We start from the raw sequence: 15,503 nt of genomic DNA on the forward strand, positions 1-15,503 counted from the left end.
CAGAGACTGACATTTTTAAATGCTGAGGGATGACATCAACCAGCACATTTTTTTTCAAGGCTACGCACATGGATGGTTTTGTCTTTGTTACATGGGTAGGACAAGGTGATTCTAGGTTGTAAGCCCTCAGTCCTACCACTGTTCATATTCCTGGTCAGACTTTTGCGCTTAAGGTTCTGAATCAGGTCTTGGCATACAACCCTGGAGTGAAGGAGAATGGTGGGCAGTGCTAGTTGATTACAACGTAGAGAAGAGGAACAGGTTCATCCTACTCTCGGTGTTATTTTGCTTTGTGGTTTTGCTCATCTTGAGCAACCAGCCATACAAAAAATATATAATATGTAGTCTTTGAATTTTAATCAGTAGTAAAAGCTAACACTAGTAAAAGTTTTAAGAATCCTTTAAACAAAGTACATATTATATAATAGAAACAAGAATATTGGTTCACTAAATCAATAAAGTGTGCTCAAATTTTCCACTGAGCTGACTGAATTGAATAAATAATCCAATTGCTTTGATTACCTGTAGTCTCAACCAGAAAGTACTGAATTGGGCGCTGCTTCTTTGTGAATATCCAAAATGCCTGAGTACTGAGATTGTTAATAAACTGAGAGTCTATTGGAACTAATGGGTTTGACTTAATGAATTGTAACTAAACTTACAATTGTCAAACTTATTCTATATGCCTGAAGTTTACTGCACAGCAAATATTTACAAGTTATTCACCTTGCATAGCAAGGATGTTGGAAAAAGAGAGACCTACTGGTAGGAATATCAAATGGTGCAGCCACTTTGGAAAAAGGTCCTGTAGTCCCTCAAACAATCAAACATAGAATTACATACGACCCTGCAATTCCACTCCCAGGTATATGCCCAAGAGAAATGAGAACATATGTCTGTGCAAAAACTTGTACACAAATGTTTATACCAACATTATTCACAATAGGCAAAGTAAGCAAATAACAAAACATCCATCAACAAACAAAATGGATAAGTAAATTGTGATGTATCCATACGGTGGAATATTATTTGGCCATAAAAAAGAATGAAATACTGATACATGCTACCATATGGATGAACCTTGAAAACATTGTGCCAAGTGAAATAACGCAGTCACAAAAGACCACATATTATATGGTTCTATTCATATGAAATGTTCACAACAGAGAACTTTATAGAAACAAAATATAGTTTTTAGTGATCACTTAGGGCTGGAAGATATAGGGGATATTATGGTGGGTGGGGAGATGGCTAAGATTGTGGTGATGATTGCACAGATCTGAATGTACTAAAACTATTGATTTACGCACTTAAACAGATAAATTCTCTGACATGAATTGTGTGGTGTGTGAACTATATCTTAATAGAACTGTTTTTTAAAAATAAAGTAATACCTGATAAATAAAATATACTCAATTGAAAAATAAAGAAGCCGTATGTAATCACATAGGCAGATGAGTGCCGTGAAGACTGTATGATTTGGAGATTTTAATATATGTAAAAATTAAGTGTACCATTTATTATTACTCATGCGAGCCCAAGTATTTAAGAGTGCCTTACAAATAATATAGACAAACACCAGTGCTTGTTGATAATGATAATAATGGTGGTGGTAATGCTGATGTTTATGATGATGATGGTGACAAAAATAAGTGCCATTGCCTCTCCACAATCTTTGGACTTCTAAAAATATCTACATTAGGTTTTTCCTGATGGGAGGCAGTTAAACGAAATGCCAGGTACAGGCACACCATGATTCTGTAAAGAGAAAGATTGCATTTTTCTTAGGAATTAATATCTCATATGTGTGTAGTCACAGGAAGCTTATCAAACACTGACGTCAGCTACTTTCCCATGAGAAGCTCAGAAATTTCATAATACCATAAATTACTTTCGCTTTCCTGCTTGCTTCAGACAAGTAGAGAACTTTTCATAAAGCTTAAAAATAAACATCTAACCCTCACCCTGCCACAGACACATTCTTAAGGCTTCTCTGATCAGAAATTATCTTGCCTCTAAAAATTCACCCTTATTCTTCTATTAACAATTGAAAAATCTTGGCCAATGCAAATAACATCATGGATTATTCCTATTCAAAAATTGTCCAAGAAAAAAAAAGGAAAGGCTGCAGCAAATAGGAACCATTTTATGATATCAAAGCCCTTCTTTTGTACCATTATGTGATCTGGTTCTGTTCAAATAAGAATTTTTTTCGTCTTCATACTTGTACAAAATTGGCTCCTCTGTGAACAAAAATACAAGCTATGTCTTTGTCTTCCCATGAAATTTGAAGGGGAATTCAGAAAAACTTCCTTGGCTACCTTGGCTAGTCCTGGCCATCTAATAAAAATAAGCTAAGGGTTGATTCAATCTCCTTTCCAGATAGAAAATAACAAAAGGAGGAGGAAAAGAAAGGGGTGATATTCATTGGGAGCCTATAGCATTCTAGGTTCAGTAACGGACACCTTATATGTTATCTTATGCACTCACTCACTCACCAGTGAACTTTTACAGAGTGTTATACGTCATGGAATTTACTAAATGCTTGGGATAGAATTATGAGTAAGGACATTCTTTGCCATCAAGATGCTCATGCTCATATATACACTATCATCTGTAAAACAGATTATTAATAGCAAGTGGGAAGCAGCTGTAATGCAAAGGGAGCTCAGCTTGATGCTCTGTGATGACCTAGAGGGTGGGATGAGAGCAAGGTGGGAGGGAGGCTCAAGAAGAAGGGGATATATGTACACATAGAGCTGATTTACATGGTTGCACGGAAGAAATGAACACAAAACTGCAAGGCAATTATACTCCAATTCTTTTCATTGTAAAAAATAGAATAAATTAAAAGAAGCCCACGCTCATAAGATGACAGCCCACTGTGGCAATGCCTCCATAACAGCATTAGCAAAGTACTACATAGGCACAGATGAGTAAAAGGCCTTCAAAGCAGTTATTATTATCCTCATTTTAAAATAGAATCTGCTGTGCATGCATGCTAAGTTGCTTAAGTCGTGTCCAACTCTTTGGGACCCTATGGACTATAGCCCACCAAGCACCTCTGTCCATGGAATTCTCCGGGCAAGGATACTGGAGTGGGTGGCTGCCGTGCCCTTTTCCAGTGGATCTTCCCAACCCAGGGATTAAACCCACATCTCTTATGTCTCCTGCACTGGCAGGCGAATTCTTTACCACCAGCCAAAAAAAGTAACTGATATCTAAGCTCATATATCTCTCTTACGACCTCACAGCCTGTCTTCTTTCACAATTCCATGCTGCTTTTAAGGGAAAGACATTTCCAATCCAACTGAATATTGTAAAGCTTTGTTAGCAATCCAGTGAAACTGTTTGTTGCAGAATGCCAAGACAATTTTTACTTTCATTGGATAATTGACTTTTTCTTGAATTATAAGAGCAATTTCCTCAGTCTCTTGCTTTATTTAGTCTGCTTGGTAGCTAAATTCCTAACATAGTATTCTGTTGATACATGTTGCCCCTCTTATCTACTAGTTTATACAAATATCTCTGTATATCCATATGCATAATCTCATAAGAATATGAAAAATGCACCCTACAAAAATCAAGAGATTCTCCCACAGGCATAAAAATTTACACTGAAACGCAAGCATACTATAGGCAAGTGTTACTCAAGATACACAGGCAAAAAGTTAAATGGAAACAAACAGTTGAAACAAATGAAGAGGAAGCTTTGTGCAAGAACTTAAGGCACAGGTAAGGCACTGGAGATAGATTGAGGAAGAGAAGTGGTGGGAAGTGAAGAGGAGACACTGTGGTTAGTGAACAAGGGTCTGAATGCACTGCGAGGTTTCACAGCATCTTAAGATGATAAGTAGTCCCTGTATTTGAATTGCTTTGGTATGGGCCACTTGCAAAAACATTCAATATTTCCCTTCTAAGATATAGTAAGCCAAAATATATATGTGGAAAGTTCACTAAGTCATTGGTAAATAATCCAGTGTTGACTTTTAATTTAGAAATAACTGGCCAAATTGATCCCAGCCTTCCCGACTGCGATCTTTCCCCTGCAGAGTACATTCATTTGTATTACCTTTTTGTTTTCTCTCATTATTTGTCTTTCTTTTTATTATTTTATTTTCCTACTCTAATATATAGTAATATATGACTGGGAATATTAAATTTTCATAGTTTTATATATTTTGAGCTCATAAATTCCCTTTAGTTGTCATCTTTCCAGATTGAGGCTTCACATTTTTCTATTCACATGGTATTAAAATAATCTTTTTATTGATGTGTAGCATACAGAAAAGCACACATATCATAACTATACAGCATGGTTAATTTTCACAGAATGAGCAAAGTGGTGTAGTCAGCACCCAGATCAAGTAACAGAACATTACTGAGCACCCCAGGACCCGCCTCGTGCCCCCTCCCACAGTCACGCCTCCTCCCCGCCCCTCCCCCACTGTCCCAGGGTAACCATCACCTTGATTTTTGACACCTAGTGACCGTTTTGTTTATTTGATGGTTTGATTTGTTTGTTTTTGTTGAATTTTATAGTAATGTAATCCTATAGAATTTGGGGGAGGGGGTTGTCCAATCTCTGTGATTTAAAATTATGTGTCTGAAATTCATTACATGAGTGATTATTATATTATTCTAGCTTGCAACACAGTATTTTGTTGTTTGCCAACCACAGTTTATTCATATTACTATTGATAGACACAGAGGTGATTTCCTCTTTGTGGCTGTTTTGAATAGTGCTGGTTTGAGCATTCTAGCTCATGTTTTCTGATGAATATGTGCATGGATCTTTGTCATCTATATACCTAGGAGTAAGATTTCTGGGCCACCAGTTGGATCAATATTCAGCTTTAGCAGATACTGCCAAATATTTTACCTCAGTTATTATTCCAATTGACATTCCCACAGCAGTGCATGAGAGTTACAGTTGCTCACTAAAACTTTGAATCGCCAGTCTTTTCAACTTTAGCTATTCTAGTAGTGCGTAATTTGAATTAGAATTTTCTAATGCTTAATGAAGTTAAGCACTTTTCATATGTTTACTGCCATTTTAATATCCTTTTTGTGAAGTACCCATTAGAGTCTATACTTATTTTTAATAGAGTCATATTTTTTATTGATTTGTGGAAATTCTTTGTATATTTAAATACAAGTCCTTTCTCAGATGAGATGTAGGTTTTGCTAACATATATTTTCTTAATCTGTGGTTTGCCTTTCACTCTCTTTATGGTTCTTAATTTTGATGCAGTACAGTTTATCAATTTTATTCTTTTATATACCCTATTTACAAAATCTTTGCCTGTCCCAAGATCATGGAGGTATCTTCTTTTTTCTGAGAGCTTTAATGTGTAAGTTTTCACATTTAGATCTATAATCAACCTAGAATTGGAGGAGGGGGTGTATGATACAAGATATTAAATAGAAGTCAAGATTTGATTTTCTTTTCTTCCATATGGGTATCCAATTGAGGTGCTAGGTGATGTTACTTTCCTCCAGACTGAGTTATTCTATCTTCTTGTGGTTTGATAGAATTGGGGAAATTCTCTTTAGTTGAATTTGAAATCCATCTGCCATTTCCTACGATTCCATTGACTTGTAGTTTGCCCCTTCTCCATGGATGAACTCTCCTAAGGTCTGAGACTATATCCCAAGACCCTTTCCTCGTTTTTTTTCTTGCTTGTGTTTTTTCAATCAAAGTATAATTTATATGTGGTAAAAATTTACTCCTCTTAGTGTACAGTTCTATAAGTTTTGACAAATACAGATAGTTGTGTAACTTCCACCACAATTAAGCAATAGGTGCATCAGCTCCAGAGTCGTTCTTCCTTCTTGTGCTTTTGAGTTTTTCCTACTCAGCGCCATCAGTTCCATTCAGTTCAGTCACTCAGTCATGTCCGACTCTTTGCGACCCCATGAATCGCAGCACACCAGGCCTCCCTGTCCATCACCAACTCCCAGAGTTTACTCAAACTCATGCCACCGAGTCGGTGATGCCATCCAACCATCTCATCCTCTGTCTTCCCCTTCTCCTCCTGCCCCCAATCCCTCCCAGCATCAGGGTCTTTTCCAATGAGTCAGCTCTTCGCATCAGGTGGCCAAAGTATTGGAGTTTCAGCTTCAACATCAGTCCTTCCAATGAACACCCAGGACTGATCTCCTTTAGGATGGACTGGCTGGATTTCCTTGCAGTCCAAGGGACTCTCAAGAGTCTTCTCCAACACCATAGTTCAAAAGCATCAATTTTTCGGTGCTCTGCTTTCCTCACAGTCCAACTCTCACATCCATACATGACCACTGGAAAAACCATATCCTTGACCAGATGGACCTTTGTTGGCAAAGTAATGTCTCTGCTTTTTAATATGCTGTCTAGGTTGGTCATGACTTTCCTTCCAGGGAGTAAGTGTCTTTTAATTTCATGGCTGCAACACCATAATACTGCAGAAAACTCTGCTATGCTTTTCAGAAACATTGCTTCTTATTCTCTTATTTACTCTTGTCCTTTCCACTCCACTCCAAGTGCTAGAAAGAGCTTTGAAGTTGAACAAGTCTGGGCTGCAATTTTAGCTCTGATACATGTTAACTATGTGACAATGAATCTGAATCTGTATTCTTACTTTGAAATAAGATACTAAAACAATTATTTTCAGTCTTCTTTTGAAGGTTAATTAGATCACAAATACCAAGTACCTTGCACGTAGTAGGTGTTCAATAGATTCTCCCAGAACTGTAGGATACATTCGTCTTTTAGAAATAATGGAGAAGGGGTGGTGTAGGTGGTCCCTGAAAAGCAATTCTTTTCTCTGGGAACCCCCTTCGATGCTGAACTTGATTGAACTTGTTTTATTCCCAGCCATAACAAGGTCATTCATAGATACTGAGATATACACATTATTTTTTTTTTCCCTTAAAAAACCATAAAATTATACGAAAACCTTCTGAATTGGAGAGATCTTTAAAAATCTATTCCAAATGCTTCGTGTTACAGATGAAAGAATTGAGGGGCCAAGAGTACTTAAATAACTTGGTCAAGGTCAACTCACTCATTAGTATTTACTTAAGTGACCCAAATTCCCTGAGATCACATATTTCTTCTCTTCCAAAATACTCCTAGGTCCCATATTCAACTATAAATGTAAAACAGAGACAATTCACAAGAGACAATTATTAATGTTTTATTGTTACTGGCACATTTTGACTAAAACCCATAGATCTATTTTTAAAATTTTTATTTTAATTTCCATTCCCACAAATTATGTGACTTCCTGCCAGCTAAGTCTGAAATAGCTTCTTACCATTCCTTTCCCATTCCAAGGATTATATCCTGTAGTGTTTCATTCTTTTATTATTAAGAAATATTCTGCCTTATTCTCCAATGCACAAGACTGAAAGGAGCTGGAAACCCACAGAAGGCAGCTGTCTTCAAGTTTACCAAGTTAACAGGAGTGCAGAGGGGCGTCTATTGTCCTGGGCATTGGATGCACAGGTATCCCTGGCATGCTCCCTGATGGTTAGAGACGGATGACCAGCACCTCTGCCATCCTCATGCTTTCTGGCAAAGGTGGTGCTCTGACAATCTTTTTTTTTTTTTTTTTGGCTAAGTCCATTTTTGTTCAGCACATCTTTCAGCATTGTGTATTCTGCTAATGGACAGATAAGCCTGAATCCCATATGGACTGAACAACTTGGAAGAGTTTCATGATCACAGAACACACAGTCATCTCATAAAACCCTCTGCCTCCCACCAGGATTCTCAAAGCCTCTTCCAGAAACACTCTTCACATGAGTGACTCCTTAAACTAGAAGTATATTTTCAGCCTAGGTATCTACTCTTCAGAGAGACCATCTCTCACCATCCAACATTCAGTGGCGCTCTATCACGTTAGGCTCTTTTATTTGCTCACCATTGGAAACATGCGTGCTATCTGTACTCCACAAGATTATAACTCCCGTGAGAGCAGAGTCCTTGCTCCTCACTGTGTGTCCAGTTCTGGCTTAGAGAACTCACTCAATCTGTCAATGAATGTGGGCATGTATCCTTCTCATATACCTGTCAGGCTGGGTCTGCCCCGGATTTGAACACTGGCTTCATTACTTACTAGCTGGGTGAATTTAGGCCAATGTGTTAAACACAACAAATTTCTCAGGGCTTCTCCTAGGTTAAGAACATGTATCTCATTAGTTGTTGTAGTGATAAATGAGATAGATGTATGAAAGGAGTTTAGCACAGGGCCTGGCACTAAAAACCCTTAACACACAGTAGTTATCAGAATCTCCATGAGGAGAGCAGAGCATATTACAAAAGTGTCATGGGGGATTTTTTAATATAAATATTCATGCTGAAATAAAAGGAACCTAACTCAACTCCACAAGGCAATATCTAAATTAATGAAAACCCGGTTCTTCTTGTTGACTCCATGAAGTTATTATTTTTTATAAAGGATCTCTAATTGAACCTTTTCAATAACTCCCTGTTATAATAAGTTATCATTTGAGATACTCTCCTTTATCCGACCCCTTGGTATCCTTTTGGAATATGGCATCTTTCTGTGAACACTTGTGTTAGGAATTTTAAAGGAGAAGCATAACCACTTTTTGCAAGTATGTACAGTCAATATTTTTCCATTTGTGTAACCTAGGAAGGTGCTAGGTCCTGCTCCTCATGCTACTGAATGGCTTTACCTAGAGGTTTCCTGAGGGTTTTAAGAAAATCACTCCCCTTAAAAGACTAGAAAGCTGATTGAAAGGAAAGAAATTCCTCCTTTCTTTTTATTACACCTTGATTCTCCCTTAGTGAATGCTTTTGTATAAAACCCCAATTTTCCCACATGCCTGAGCAGACAGTTCAATCAAAGGAGCAATAAATAGCACCTGGCCGTTTGCCACTGGCTGGGAAGGCGACGACCGAGGCAGCGGGGCTTATTTGCCTCACGCCGTCCTGCTCGCTCTTCCGGCCACTCTTCCTTCATCTCGGGTCGTTCCCTTCCTTACCATGTCCGGTCTAGACTTAGCTCTGCCTGCAGAGAATTTCAGCAGCTGCCTCTGAGCCAGGTCAGCCCGTCTCTATATGTTGGGTACTGAATGAAAAGCGTAGAGGGATCCAGCAAATAACGGTTCACCCAGGCAAGAATCTGCAGTTGCAAGGTAGCGGACATGGTCTTGAAACAGCAAGTGAGAGCCTCATCAACTTTCTGGCCCTTCCGTCCTCAATCTGAAAATAAAAAGTATATGTGAAGACAAGCTCTCTGTTTAGTCAGTGTGCTATTACCTTATGATTTCTCTCAAAAGCCTTTCTATCTTTGTCTCACTAACAAGATGGTTCATTAACATATACATAGACTCTACAGACCAAAAAAGAAACATTTCCCCAGGTCCCCAATTTCTTTATATTTTTCTTTATTCATTCCCAGTTTTAAAAATAAAAATACTGAGGGAATTGGGACCAGGGAAAGGGAAACTAGGCAAATAAGTACCGACCCTGCCAGAGGGTTTGGGGGAAGGTACTGAGGATTTTTTTTCCCTATAAGTTTAAATCTCTTGGTTCATTCATTAGGCAAGTAACTCCATGATTTCTTCTAGTCTCCTGTTCCTTTGATGAAGCCTGAGGGTCAAGAATGAGAGGCCTATGTGGAAGGGATAGACTTCCCTGGTGCCTCAGTGGTAAAGAATCCACCTGCCACTGCAGGAGACCTGGGTTCAATCCCTGGGTGGGGAAGATCCCTGGAGAAGGAAATGGCAACCCATTCCAGTATCCTTGCCTGGGAAACCCTGGAGGGCTACAGTCCGCAGGGTAGCCAAGAGTCAGGCATGATTAAGCAACTAAACAACAGCAAGAGCAACATGTGGAGTGGGTTCTATAATCTGCATCAGCATCTGAATGTAAGGAACTTCTTATAATGTGCAAGTTTCGGGACACCTCTCTGAAATTTCCCATGTCATATTTTCTTGAAAAAGCTCTCCCAGAAGATTTTGATATGCAGCCAATCTGAGAATCTCAATTCTAGGGGGACAGTGTACTGTAAGTGCCGTGAAGCCAGGTTCAGCGGCTGTCTGTTCACTGGCAAATCTCCGATATGTTCCTGGCACATAGAGAGGAGCAGGACCTGGAGGGAATCTCTCCACCTGCACCCTACCTGTGCACACGGCTCAATGATTCGGAAAAGAAGTCTGCGTCTTTATCTCAGTGACTGGCAACCTGCCAGCACTTTAGACTCCCTGGGGACAGCTGAGAAACACATATGCCTGGGGCCTAACCCCCCAAATCCTCGTTAGGTTGATCAAAGGAGGATCCCAGGGTTGGGTCATTTTTTCAGCGCTCCTTGGGTGATTGTAGTGTACAGCCAAGGTCAAGACCACCAACTAACTCTTAGGCCCTTGAAGCTGCCCTGCAGTTAGGAGGGTCAGGGATCATGCCTTCCCTGCATTCTAGAGATGATGAAAGAAAGGCCACGGAATAGATGCAGTAGGTCTGGATGTGGCAGCATCGGGACTAGGTACTCAATCCTTATTTGTCTGTAAATTTACTCGTAGGATTTGTTTTCATCTAAACACTATCCTCTCGTGCTATGCCAGGGCTCCCCAGGTGGCGCTATTGGTAAAGGACCCCACTGCCAATGCTGGAGACATAAGAGCCGTGGGTTCGATCCCTGGGTAGGGAAGATCCCCTGGAAGAGGGCATGGCAACCCACTCCAGTGTTCTTGCCTGGAATATCCCATGGACAGAAGAGCCTAGAGGGCTACAGTCCATGGGATGGCAAGGAGTCGGACATGACTGAAGCAACTTAACGCACAGGTACTAGCGCCATCCTAATCATTTAGGCAGTGGTTCTTAATTCGGGGGGGTGGGGGGGGAAGGGAGCAGAGACTACTTTCAGAAATGAATGAAAGTTAACACACAAAATCTGGCCTACAGTTTTGAGGAGTTCATCACCCCCCTCTAACTCATAGCTTTTGTTCACTCACTCAACAAAATTTCTTGATGCCCTGCTGCGTGCTGGCAGAAGCCTAGGAGCTGTAGGGAACTGACTGTAAACCAGGCTCGAGCAACTTCTCCAGCTAGCAGATGTCTCACAGAATTTCTTGTCCCCCTTTTCTGCAGTTTTATAAGAAAGACCTCCAAAATGAGGCCCACGGTAGGAGAAAAGGAATTTAAATGGGATTTGGAGCTCTTATCACTTTCTGGCATTGTAACCTAGAAGGATAGTTATATCTTTTATCACTCCAACTAGATATTGGGCTCCTAAGATCAACACGCACATCCCCAGAATAATGAACAAGGTACTGTAGATGTACAACAATACAACAGTTGAAGTGTGCATTTTGGACAAATAGGAGAGGATGGTAGAGGTTCAAGGAGGAGAGCTGAAGATAGCCTGAATGTCTGCTCACAAATAAAGAAACGGAATAAGAAATAACACCTGGCCCTGCTGAATAATTTACAAGCCCCTCAGGGTTCCCCATCCCTACTTTGCAAACCAGCCTTCCTGAGATGGATACAAACCATCAATACCATGCTAGGCAGGTTTTTGTTTGGTTTTCTTTTTACCTGTGAAATCTGAAATGAGAATCTAGGAATCTAAGATTGATTCCCAACAGTGGGATTCCAAGCCAGTCCCTAAACTCCAAGAACTTCTATTTCCTTCCAATGCAAAAAAGCAAAGAATGGGGTGGGGGAAAGCAAGGTATGTTCTTAAGGTCCATGTGGGCCCCATTATTCTAGCAAAAAAGGCAAACATTAAAACCCAGAGCTGCACTTCCCACACTCATAGCATCCTTGTTGCATCATGCTAGGGCAGGTTAGGGATGCGATGGTGGTTTGCGGCTGCAGTTCATTATTTCTTTGGTCTAATATTTAATATTTGTTGCTGTGTTTCAAGTACAAGAGAGTTACCTCTAGATTATCTACTAGGGCATTCTATCATTATTTGTAATCTTCTGGAGCCTCCTCTTTTACCTATTAACCAAGTTCCTAACCATCAATAGCAGATTTTGGGCAAAGCAAAGGGTCCAAAAAGACTTTGAGAGTCTGAGGTTTAGAAGGTTTTGAAGGTGAACTTAGAAAAGGCAGTGTCCCTGGCTATGTTCTAATGCCTTTGGTCTTTGATTGTTGGCATTGGTAGTGCTCCCTGCTTTGTACAAACCATCTCTCACCTCCATTATTTAGAAGAATTTAGGGACTGACTCTGTAATAATTGTATTAATTTTTTTTAAAATGCAACTATTAATTGCAAATGCAATATCTATTTATATCTTTGCTTTATTTCCCTTTGATGGTCCTAACCAATATCAGTACCTGAGGAAGAAATTGTATCTTAAATATTTGGAATAGTTGTGCATTAACTAAAATTCACTGCACTGAGCTTCCATCCTTTTATACCAGGTAATCATTGAAAAGCTTGAAGATCATCCAGCCGAATTCATAGGGATTGGTAATCAACCAGAGGTTCACAAGCAGACATTTGACTGCTTACCTGTGAGTAGAGTTTATGTGATTTTGCTGGTGGAGCAGGCTCTGATCTTTTAAATTACATAGCCTTTCTGCCTGATTGTCTAAATTCTCGCACCTAAAGATTCATTGTGAGAAACCAAGGGTTCTGCTATGCCCTTCATAGTTTATTTACCAAGTAATCTATCAAGTTTGAAAGAATTGTTTTCCTGTTTTGTAATCTGATTTTTTTTGCTTTAATTTTAATTTTTTTCCTGCATCTATAGTATATTAAGCAAAACAGTCCCCAATCAATAATGAAGTTCTCACTTCCCAAGAATGTTGCTGACTTGAGGGAATAGAGAGATGATAAGGCAGTCTTCGGGGTAGAGGAGCTCACCTTTGAACAAACAATGATTTCAGGAGGAAGTGCTCTTCACTCTTAGCAAATCCTCCTCACCTGGAAGAACTTCTACCAGTAGACGGTCTCCCCGGGGAGCAGAAAAAAGGAGCTTTCAGAAGGTAGAGGATGGAGAAGCTAAAGGAAACTTCACTCATTCACAGTTTTTCCAAGGCTGGCACTAGTAGGGAGAAGTGGTTTTCTGTGGCTGCCAGAGCAAAATACCGCAGACCGGGTGGCTTACATAGCAGAGATTTATTTTCTCACAGTTACGAAGGCTGGAAGTTCAAGGTGAAGGAGTTGACAGGTTTGTTTTCTTCTAAGGCTTCTCCCCTTGACTTGCAGATGGCTCTCTTTTCCTGGGTCTTCACATAGCATCCCACTGCCAGCACATGTTTGGTGTGCTCTCTCTGTCCAACATCTTGCTCTTCTTAGAAGGGCCACAGTCATATCAGACTAATGCATGCTCTAAAGATTTCATCTTAACTTAATCACCTCTTTAATGACCAGATCTCCAAATTTGTTTATATTCTAAGTTATTCACAGCTAAGATTTCAACATGTGAATTTGTGGGAACGCAACTCAGTCTCTAATATCCCATCATTTTTTTCCCCTATATGCTGATTTTTAGTTTGTTGCATATGGACGGCTCTCTGAGTCTCCTCTCCTGAACTCCCTTAGCGCTTATGTCACTCTTAGAATATTTGGTTTTCCTAGAGTATGTTGCAGTCCTTCGTATACACCTCTCACTTCCCTGTTTCATTAAATAATTTTTGAAGCTGAAAAGTATGCCTTTTATATCTTTCATAGCACTAGAGGAGGCTTTGTAAATAGTGAGCATTCAATAGTATTTATTAAATGAATAAATGAATGGAGAGGTAAGATACAAGTTTCTGCACTTCTAATTTGCTTTAATACCACCTCCAAATAATGATTATTAGTGGTGCTTTCTCCTCACTTGCTGCCTGTCTCCTGACTTCTAAAAAGTGGAAATAAGTCAAAGCTGGAGACAGAGACTGAAAAAAAAATAATGTGATTAACTGATGGCAGGAGACTTACCTCGCTCCTCAAAGAGTAAATAACATGGACCTGCTCCAGATACTGAGAACACTCTTTTGGGAGCCAAGAGGGAAGGACAGTGAGTTTAGACTGAGACTTGCTGAGTTTAAGGGCCTATGCGACAACCAAGGGTGTGTGTCTAGAATACAAGGGCTATGCAAGTCTGAAGCCCAGGTAATAACTAGAGATAGAAATTTTCATAATCATAACCTACACGTAGGAATTATGAGGCCACCCAGAGAGATTGCAGAGGGAGAGGAGCAGCGGTTTAACAATGCCACTAGAAATTGCATGTAGAAAGTTTGCCTGGTAAATAACAGGAGGAAGAAATCTAAATGGCATTTCTAATGTAAGAATATGTGTATTAGCAGCTGCAGATGTCTATCTATTTCTCTCTTCACTTATTCCTTTGGTCCTATTTTATAACTTCTTCTGTCCTCTCCTTTAGGGCTCTGCCCGAAACCATTCCTGGGGAGCTTTCTCTACCCGAGCTCGCTCCTCTCCAGCCAGCTCCACCCACGAGCCTGTGTTTGACTCCCCAGCTGCTTGCCCAGGGCTATCATACGTCAGCACTTCCCTTTAGGACCATGTTCTCTGCCGCAATCAGAGCTGATCAGACTGGACAGTAGGGGAGGTCCAGGATTAGACTCCTCAGTGTCCAAAGAGACAGAAGGTCAGGTGACTGGGACTCCTCTGCCGCAGAGCATCGTCTTGTCCAGACAGTCAGCAAAGGACTCAGTTGAGGGGGATGTACCTCCTTTGCACTGAACCCCTTCCATAGTGCATTGGTCTCCCCACATTTCCTATGCCTTCAAGGAGGTTTTGGTGATATTTTCCTGTTTCATGCACAGGACAGAATGGGGGCTAATGACTCATGAATGGACCAGGCCCTGAGTCATGGTGGCCATAGCAAGCCTCTCCTCTCTGGGTCTCACCATCAAAAGCAATTTCTAATTGGGCCATCTTCACCCCAGCCCTGAATTTCCCACTTTTCTCCTGCTTAGTGTGATACAAACAAAAGGAGGAAAACTATTCATTCATTTCTCTGTTATTTTCTAAACTGTCATTTCTTTTCCTTGCTTCTCCATGCACCACCACCCCCCGCCCCGCTGCGCCACCCCCGGCCTCCATTTCTCCATTGGTTCTCTTTCTCTAGCAGAAACCCATGATCTTTCTTTGGATTGTCTGATTATTAGCAGGAGAGCCTGTCAGAGGCTTGTAAATTTCCTCCTGCTCTGAATACCCCCTTCTATTTCTTAAAAATAAACTTTGAGATACCAGATTTCTTCAAGTACCCCCCACTTCCATACTTTCCTCTTGGTATTCTTCAAGTTGCCAGGAAAAAGATGCCATTTTTCACTCAGTGACCTAAAGTGCTAATGGTACCTGTGTCAGTGGATTTTACATAAATTGCTATTTGTATAAAATGAGCAGGGAGAAATTCTGAAGTCAAGAGAAAACAGCTCTGCAATCCATGAATGGCCTAGGTGGGGTGTTCCAAATGAATGGTGGCCAGTGGCCAGCAGAGGTGCCTCCAGACTGCATTTCATTCACTTCAGTCAGCTATAGGATATGAAGAGAAAGATAATTTTCCTATAAACATGTATAAGAAGTGCT

General features: G+C 40.2%; 1 protein-coding gene across 8 annotated transcripts in view; it reads left to right on the forward strand.

Annotated features, from left to right (window-relative positions):
* The window catches only part of CALD1 (caldesmon 1), a 227,170-nt gene that overhangs the window by 87,194 nt on the left and 124,473 nt on the right, over nt 1-15,503 (forward strand). For 2 of the 8 annotated variants that reach the window (XM_061165845.1, XM_061165843.1), the window contains exon 3: nt 12,383-12,475. The exons of the other annotated variants lie outside the window; for them this stretch is intronic. The gene's annotated coding sequence lies outside the window, so the exon portion shown is untranslated. The remainder of the gene's footprint in view (nt 1-12,382; nt 12,476-15,503) is intronic. 8 annotated transcript variants of the gene reach the window in all.

Source organism: Dama dama, chromosome 18, assembly GCF_033118175.1.
Source record: "Dama dama isolate Ldn47 chromosome 18, ASM3311817v1, whole genome shotgun sequence".
NCBI lineage: Eukaryota > Metazoa > Chordata > Mammalia > Artiodactyla > Cervidae > Dama > Dama dama.